The following is a 7,318-nucleotide window of genomic DNA, read 5'->3' as shown; positions in this document are numbered from 1 at the left end:
TGAGGAGTAAATGAGCTGGAGGTCTGTTGAGCAGTCATCTGTACTGGTCATCGCTTTGGCAACGAGAACATCCTTTAGGTCTCAGGATTGAATGATGACGTAGTCGATCATGTGCTAGTGCTTTGATCATGGATGCTTTCAAGAAGTCTTGAACTTCTCCTTTTGGCAGAACAGTGTATTGGTGATGACCGGCTGGTGTTCCACACATTTGGTGAGCTGGAGAATCCCATTGGTGTTGCAATTCCTGACTCCTTCCTTTCCGATAGCTCCTTTCTACAGTTGGGTGTCCTTTCCAAACCTTTCTGTTGAAGTCTCCAAGGAGGATAACTTTATATTCCTCAGGGATGTTGGTGAGTATGATGTCCAGAGTAGAGTACCAACCTTCTTTGGACATATCTGTGGCATCAGGGTTTGGAGCTTCGGCACTCACTATCATTGCCTGCTGATTGATGGCAAGTTGTAGAGTCACGAGGCAATTGTTGATGCCAACAGGAGGCTTTGAGAGTCGGTTGATGATTTTGTGCTTGATAGCAAATTCAGTTCCATGTGTTCTAGGTTGATCCTCAGGTGAAGAGGAGGAAGGCTAACATGAATTACAGGACGAAGGCAACTAGATAAAGTTTAATGTGTAGGCATTTATGTATGGGAAGTAGTTGTGGGTAATACTGAGTCTATGGTGATCAGTTGGAGCTTATATGGGCAAATTCAAAGGTCTAGTCAGAAACGGGAAGATTGTGTTGTAAGACTGATTGATTATTTGGGAAGGTCCAAGATACGTTCTATCAAATGCATTCTAGCTTTCCATTACTGAGAATATTATGCTGGTGTGAATTCTTTGCTGGTAGACAATGGGTTAATATCTAGTATCCCAGAACAAAACAGGATTTAGTATTAAGCCTTTAATTAATGACTATAGTCAAAGTAAACAATTAGAAAGCTAAGCCAGGACAGACCCTTCTGGCATGTATAGCTCTGCAAAAGTTGATTAGTAGCAGAGTAGAATTTTTACATTTGCAGATGTAAATTCAGTTAGTGTTAATCCATGGAGTGACAGTCTCCTGTTACTGAATCTGTCATTTCATAAGTCTGTTTGAATAGATATGAAATACGGATAGTTTTTCTTGTTCGGTGTGGTTGTTTCTGTTGGTTGGCTTCAAGCATGCTGGGTCTGGAACGTTCACAGTCCCATGTTTAGCTACAATCTCACATCTCACCATTTCCTATCGGAGAGACCTGTCACATAGTATGATCTCATCTAAACCAAAACGCACACATTTCCAAGATACTAATGCTTAATTTATTGCGTGCACTTATCTTCCAAGTATAGCGATACCACCAGCCATTGATGATGGTGTTTTATTAAAACAAAACTATAACTGAAATGTTTGAAAGTGGGTGTCCTGTTAGTGCTCCATTCTCTGAATCATTTGGATGGCAAAGAAAAGGTTGACTGAATGGTACAAGTAAGTGCCATTTACAGTGATTGTGTACTCGCTTGCCATTATTCATTTAGTCCTGTTTATAGATGTAACCGTAGATATTTGGGACAGAAAGTCAAGTCAACAGGTTTGCAAAGACCAAGGCGATAGTAATGAAATTGGAACATCTGTGAGCAGACCTGCAGGCAACTTTCATTAACACCATTGGAAGTCAAAGACGTAAGCATTTTCAACTTATAAAACTCTAGGACCTTGACTTTGCTACAGGAATGAAATCGCAATCTTTGCTATGGCACACAGCATGCAAAAACAAACCTGTATAAAAAAATCACTGTCAAACACAGAGTATTAAAGCACACATTGGTGTACCACAGGAGTCAATGCCAGGCTGAAGGAAAAACTAGTTAGTGTACTCCATGGGTCATTGTGAGACTGGGACAGAGAGAGATCGGTGTACTGCACAGCCCAATGCTAAATAGTGGTGAAGATGGACAATGGTATCTCTAATTGTTGGCATGATGGAATGGTACTGGTCCAGGGGCTAGATTCTCTGCTGCTAGTGTTGAATGTAAGGTTGGGTGAGCTGAAATCTGGATACTCAATAGGCCCAATGGGCCTTTGTAATTTTTACCATTTCCTTTCATTGTCAAATGAGTAATTAATATCTGATAGTAGAGAGCTAAATACTGGGCTTCTAGGAAAATTGATTTGAGTTGATTTGGGGGTTGGTGGGTTGAAGAACAGGGCCGCATTACAATATCCATGGTTCCTAACCTGAGATTCCATCCAGTTTTGTTCTATGTTAGGAATGCAATTTGTCAAACATGAGAATTTACCTAATGGGTTCCTCGCACAACAATCATCATCTTTCACTCGCTAAATAGTCTTGCCTCTTGTGATTGGACAGATTACAGATTTTCAGTAACAGGATGAAGTTGCAACTTAAATGCAGCCAAAGAGAAGAACCAATAATAGTGATTCAAATGTTTAAAATTTTAGAATTACTGTGAGAAGATGGTTGGTATCACACAGTCTTCAGCCTGTTTCTCAGTTTCTGTTTGTAGTGTAAAGCTAACTTCTGACATTCATTGTAGCTTCATTTCCTTGCTTGCCAGTTTACAATGTGCCAGCAAGAACTTCAGCAGAGGCCAGAAAATAGAGGAGCCTGTGTGTTCCTTTTGGAATTGTGTGATCTTTCATCATTCCATTTCTGTAAAGCCTGCTGTTGTTTAGTTTAGTTAAGTACTGTATGAATAAACTGTTGTCCTGCATTTTTAAATAGTCCCGATTCTTCAGATCAAATTTCCATGCCTGTAAATCAGGAGGCAACTTTATGAATGGAAAAACAGTGCGGTGCATGTTGATCCCATTTCAGGTCAGCAGCTTGATTTTGCAGGGTGCAGCATGACGGCTCAACTGAACGTCATGCTACAGAGCAACTTTAAAGGGCCACAGGCTGCCAGGCTGTGTTACTGAAATAGAAACATGGCCGAGCAAACACAGATCAAAGATTGAACTGCAATGTATTAAGACTTATTCTTTACCTGCACCCCTACGTACTCTCCAACCTCCGTCACTACATTGGAGATGTCATGCCAGTCACAGAGGAGCCTGGTAATCTGCCCTTTAGAGAGGATTCTGTGGAAGTTGGAGATTGTGCCCAATTACTGATCTGGCAATTAAGTTTGAAAGCAGTCATCAGTAGCCTAATGAAGAGAAAATTACAGTCTCTAATACCTTTTGAAATGTTGTTAGTCTCTACCCTTTTTGTTGTAAGTTTGAAATAAAGGAAGGAAAAGAGATGTTTTTGTCGGATTATGTCAAGTTTGTCAGAGCGGATGGACTTAAATTACAATGATTTTCATTTTAAGTGCCATTACCATTTATAAGCTTTGAATATTTTAACACAACAGTAAAATATATCCTGTGATATGCAAAGATTTGAATAAAATACAGGTGTTTCAGACCATCAGCTACTGAAATCCTCATTTAATGTTATATTCCGTAGAGATTCAACAATTTCAGTTCACGGCTGACCAGCCTCCCATCTTCCATCCTCTATAAACTCATCCAAAATGCTGCTATCGATATCCTAACTTGCACCAATTCCCATTCACCCATATGTTTGTTGGTTTACTGAGGCTTCCAGTCAAGCCGCATCACAAAGTTAAAATTCTCATCGCTGTGTTGAAGTCACAGTCTATAGAATGACCCCTTCTTATTTCTATGTGCTCCTCTAGCCATAAAACCTCTAAAACATGTGCATTCCTCCAGTCGGACCTTTTGAGTATCTGCAATACTGTTGTTCCACCGTTGGTAGTCACTCCTTTTGACCTTCTCCAAATCTTTGGTCACCTTTTCTAATACGCCCTTCTTAGCCCCACATTAGCTTTAGTCTGATAAGCACATTGGGACATTTAACTATTTAAAGACTATGTAAATACAAGCTACAAACACTCAGAATTTCTCAGATGGCTTCTGCCAACAGGGGACTGTAACATTGGCAGGCAATTAATGAAATCTCCGGAAATACTTTGTAAACAGGATTTCCACAGAAATTACGACTTATGATCAGAGAATGATTTCTTTCATTTTTTAATGGGATCTAACATAGATTGCAGTGTTTATTATAAATTTCTAATTGGCCTTAAGGTAGTGGTGAGCCACCTACTTAAATTGCTGCATTCCACGTGGTATAGGTACCCTCTCAATGCTATTAGGGAGGGAGGTCCAGGACTTTAACTCAGAGACTGAAGAAATGCCATTAAATTCCAAGTCAGGAGAACTTGAAGATGCTTGCATTCCCATGCACCTATTGCCCTTGGTGTTCTAAGGGGTAAAGAGTGCAGGTTTGATCCATGCTGTTAAGCAGCCACAGTGTGATGATGTAGTGAAACTTACAGATTATACACTTTGGTAGCGCTGTTTGTTAGCGTTGGAGGGATTGAATGTTTGAAGTGATGAACAAACTTTTTACTACTTCCTGGGTGGTATCAAACTTTTTGATTGTTGGAACTGCATACAGAGAGGTTGAGAGTATTCCATCACACTCCTGACTTGTGCCTTGTGGATGATGAACAGGCTTTGGAGAGTCAGGAAGTCAGCTTCTTATTGAAGAATTCTCAGGCACTGATCTGCTCCTGCAACCACGGGTTTTCTATAGCCAGCCCAGTTACGCTTCTGATAAATGATATTGAGGGTTGGAGAATTCATTGACAGCAATGCTGCTGAATGTTAAAGTGATTTGGTTAAATTGTCCCTTGATGAAGATGGCCATTGACTGGGAATTTCAGAGTGTCAGTTTTGACCTTTGTGCACAAGCCTAGAGTGGAACTTGAACCCAGGATATTGTCACTCAGAGACAATGTCTACAACATTCAGCTACAACTGACAGTCTAATATTGATGATGGAAACAGGCTATTCTCTCCATCTGGCCTGTTCTCCCACTCAAATAGATCGTGGTAGTTTTAGTGCAGTTGTAGCTTTCCTGCCTCCAGATTTAAGTCTTACTTGAGGACTTGATGGCCAGGGAAGCTATATTGATAATTTGGCTTAACAGGTTGGTAGGCATAGCAGGAAGGACTTACAAGGTAGCAATATCAGCAGGAGGTGCACTTGATCAGCTATCTGCAGAAAGTAATGGCAAACCACTGCAGAACCTCACCAATCATAACCAATAAAGAAGTCTATGGTCATACAAGAGCTTTCAGGAGATAGTACCTGGAGAGAGAGAGTACTTCTGTTCTAGTTACGAAATAGTGCAACGCAAAAAGGAAGCCAGATAGCAATATAGTTAGTTGACTGCCCTGCTCTTTCCTTGTATTGTTGGATAATTTTTCTTCTTCAACTATTTAGCTTATTTCCTTTTGAAACCTTGAATTGAATCTAATTCCACCGCCCTATCAGGTAGTGTTTTACAAATTGTAAAATGCTTTTCTTCATGTGCAATACTTTGAGAAGGATGTGAAGGCTGTCATGGCTCACTGAGGTAGGCGGTGAGGTTTTACGAAAGTTTGTGAAATTCCCAAATTTGTTTTAGATGTTTTAAACTTGGGTTGACAGAAAGTATGAGCCAGGTTTCTGTACTTAACAAAGATGACTATTACAAATTAATAGGTTCTAACTACAGGAAACCAATTAAGAATTGTCAACAAATAACTGTTCTAGTTAAAACTCTAATGCCTTTATAACACCCCCCCTTTCCACCCAATACACATGTATGCAAATGACCAAAACAAAAAGTGGTGTTATGGATAGAGAGAAATTCTGTGAAGTCCATTCAATAGCTCTTGTCCATAGAGCTGTCTGAGATGATCCTCTTGTCTCGCCAGGACTTGTCGTTCCTTAATCTAACTTTCACTGACTTTCAGTAGGCACAGAGTGACTGGTTCACAACTTGTAGAGTCTCACATGTATTGGATAAAAGCAGTAGCTTATGGCAGTTGGTGAGAGAAAGTAACCAGGCTTGGTTTAATTTTGTGTTTGTGGGAGGAAACCAGAGCACCCAGAGGAACCTCACGCAGACACGGAGAACGTGCAAACTCCATACAGACAATCACCCAAGGCTGGAATTGAACCCGGGTCCCTGGTGTTATGTTGCTGTTGAGGTACTTGTGACTTAACTGCTGGCAGGCCGAAAGCCTTTGTCATCAGTAACTGATCGTCGCTCCACAGACCTATCAGCAATGTGTTGCCAGCCGAACTTCAGATTGTGTACGCTCCCTGGTGCCAGTTGATCTGCAGCTAAACTCTACCCTCCCCTCCTCTCCCACCCCTGCCCCAACCAAACCACTGGTTGACCGCACAACAGTGTAAACAACACATAATAAATTCTGGTTGTTTGCCTTTTCAAAGTGTAGCAATCCCTCCTACAATCCTTGATTTTTTTTTAAGACGGTAGTTTTCCCATTATAATCCACAATAAAAAATACAAGAGAATAACATAAATATAATAAAGGCTTTGGAGAGGTTATTTATTAGAATGGCTCCAGAGAAGAGCAGTTGCGGTTTTGTGCCCAGGCTGGAGAAGCTGGAATTGTTCTCCATAGAGCAGAGCAGGCTAAGAGGGAATTTAATGGACTTATTTAAAATTATAAACAGTATATATAGAGTAAGTAAGGAGAAACTGCTTCCAGTGACTGAAGGCTAATGAGGAGGCACAGATTTTAGGTGACTGATAACTTAGATATCCTCCAGACTAACTTGGTTCATGGCCAAAAGATAGCCTCCACGTAGACTTAGGAAGTAGAGATTGCATATTGTTTTGCAAGTGTAGAATGAGTGTCTGGTTTTTCATTGGAGACTTGACACAGAGTTTTTAAGAACTAAAGTGTACCCCATTCTACTTTGGTAAGGACATCAAAAGATGGATCCAGGGTCCACATTTAACAGACATTAAAAACGATACTTAGCATCTCTTTCAAGCACATTTTGTGAAATTGTGCTATCTGGCCTGCAGCTGAAAGGTTCTCCAGGCCTGGAAGTTTGTGGAGACTCCTTTGGCCAGCAACAAAAAAAGCTCATTACTGATCCCTCTGGCTCTACAATAAAGACACCACTCTCTCCGTATCTGATCAACACCGTCATTCTGATGGCCCATTCTTTCCCATCCCAGTTGACCATTACCAAATCTCCCTCTTCCTCATGATAACTTGCCTCTCCTACTTTAAGACTGAGAGACCGCTGCCACATCCTGAAATTCTACCTATCTTCAAAGGTGAGATGCTTGGTGTTATCCCACACTTTTTCAATTTAATGTTAATGGTCTGAGCCCCAATTTTGAATTGGAGAAGAACGATCATTTTGTGGATCTAGTTTGCACCAACCCACAGGGATCACTTAAAAAAATGAGATGTTACTTGAAACGAGGAGGAATTAA

Source organism: Rhincodon typus, chromosome 3, assembly GCF_021869965.1.
Source record: "Rhincodon typus isolate 14 chromosome 3, sRhiTyp1.1, whole genome shotgun sequence".
In the NCBI taxonomy this organism is placed as follows: Eukaryota; Metazoa; Chordata; class Chondrichthyes; order Orectolobiformes; family Rhincodontidae; genus Rhincodon; species Rhincodon typus.
Note: the sequence above shows the minus strand (reverse complement) of the source record.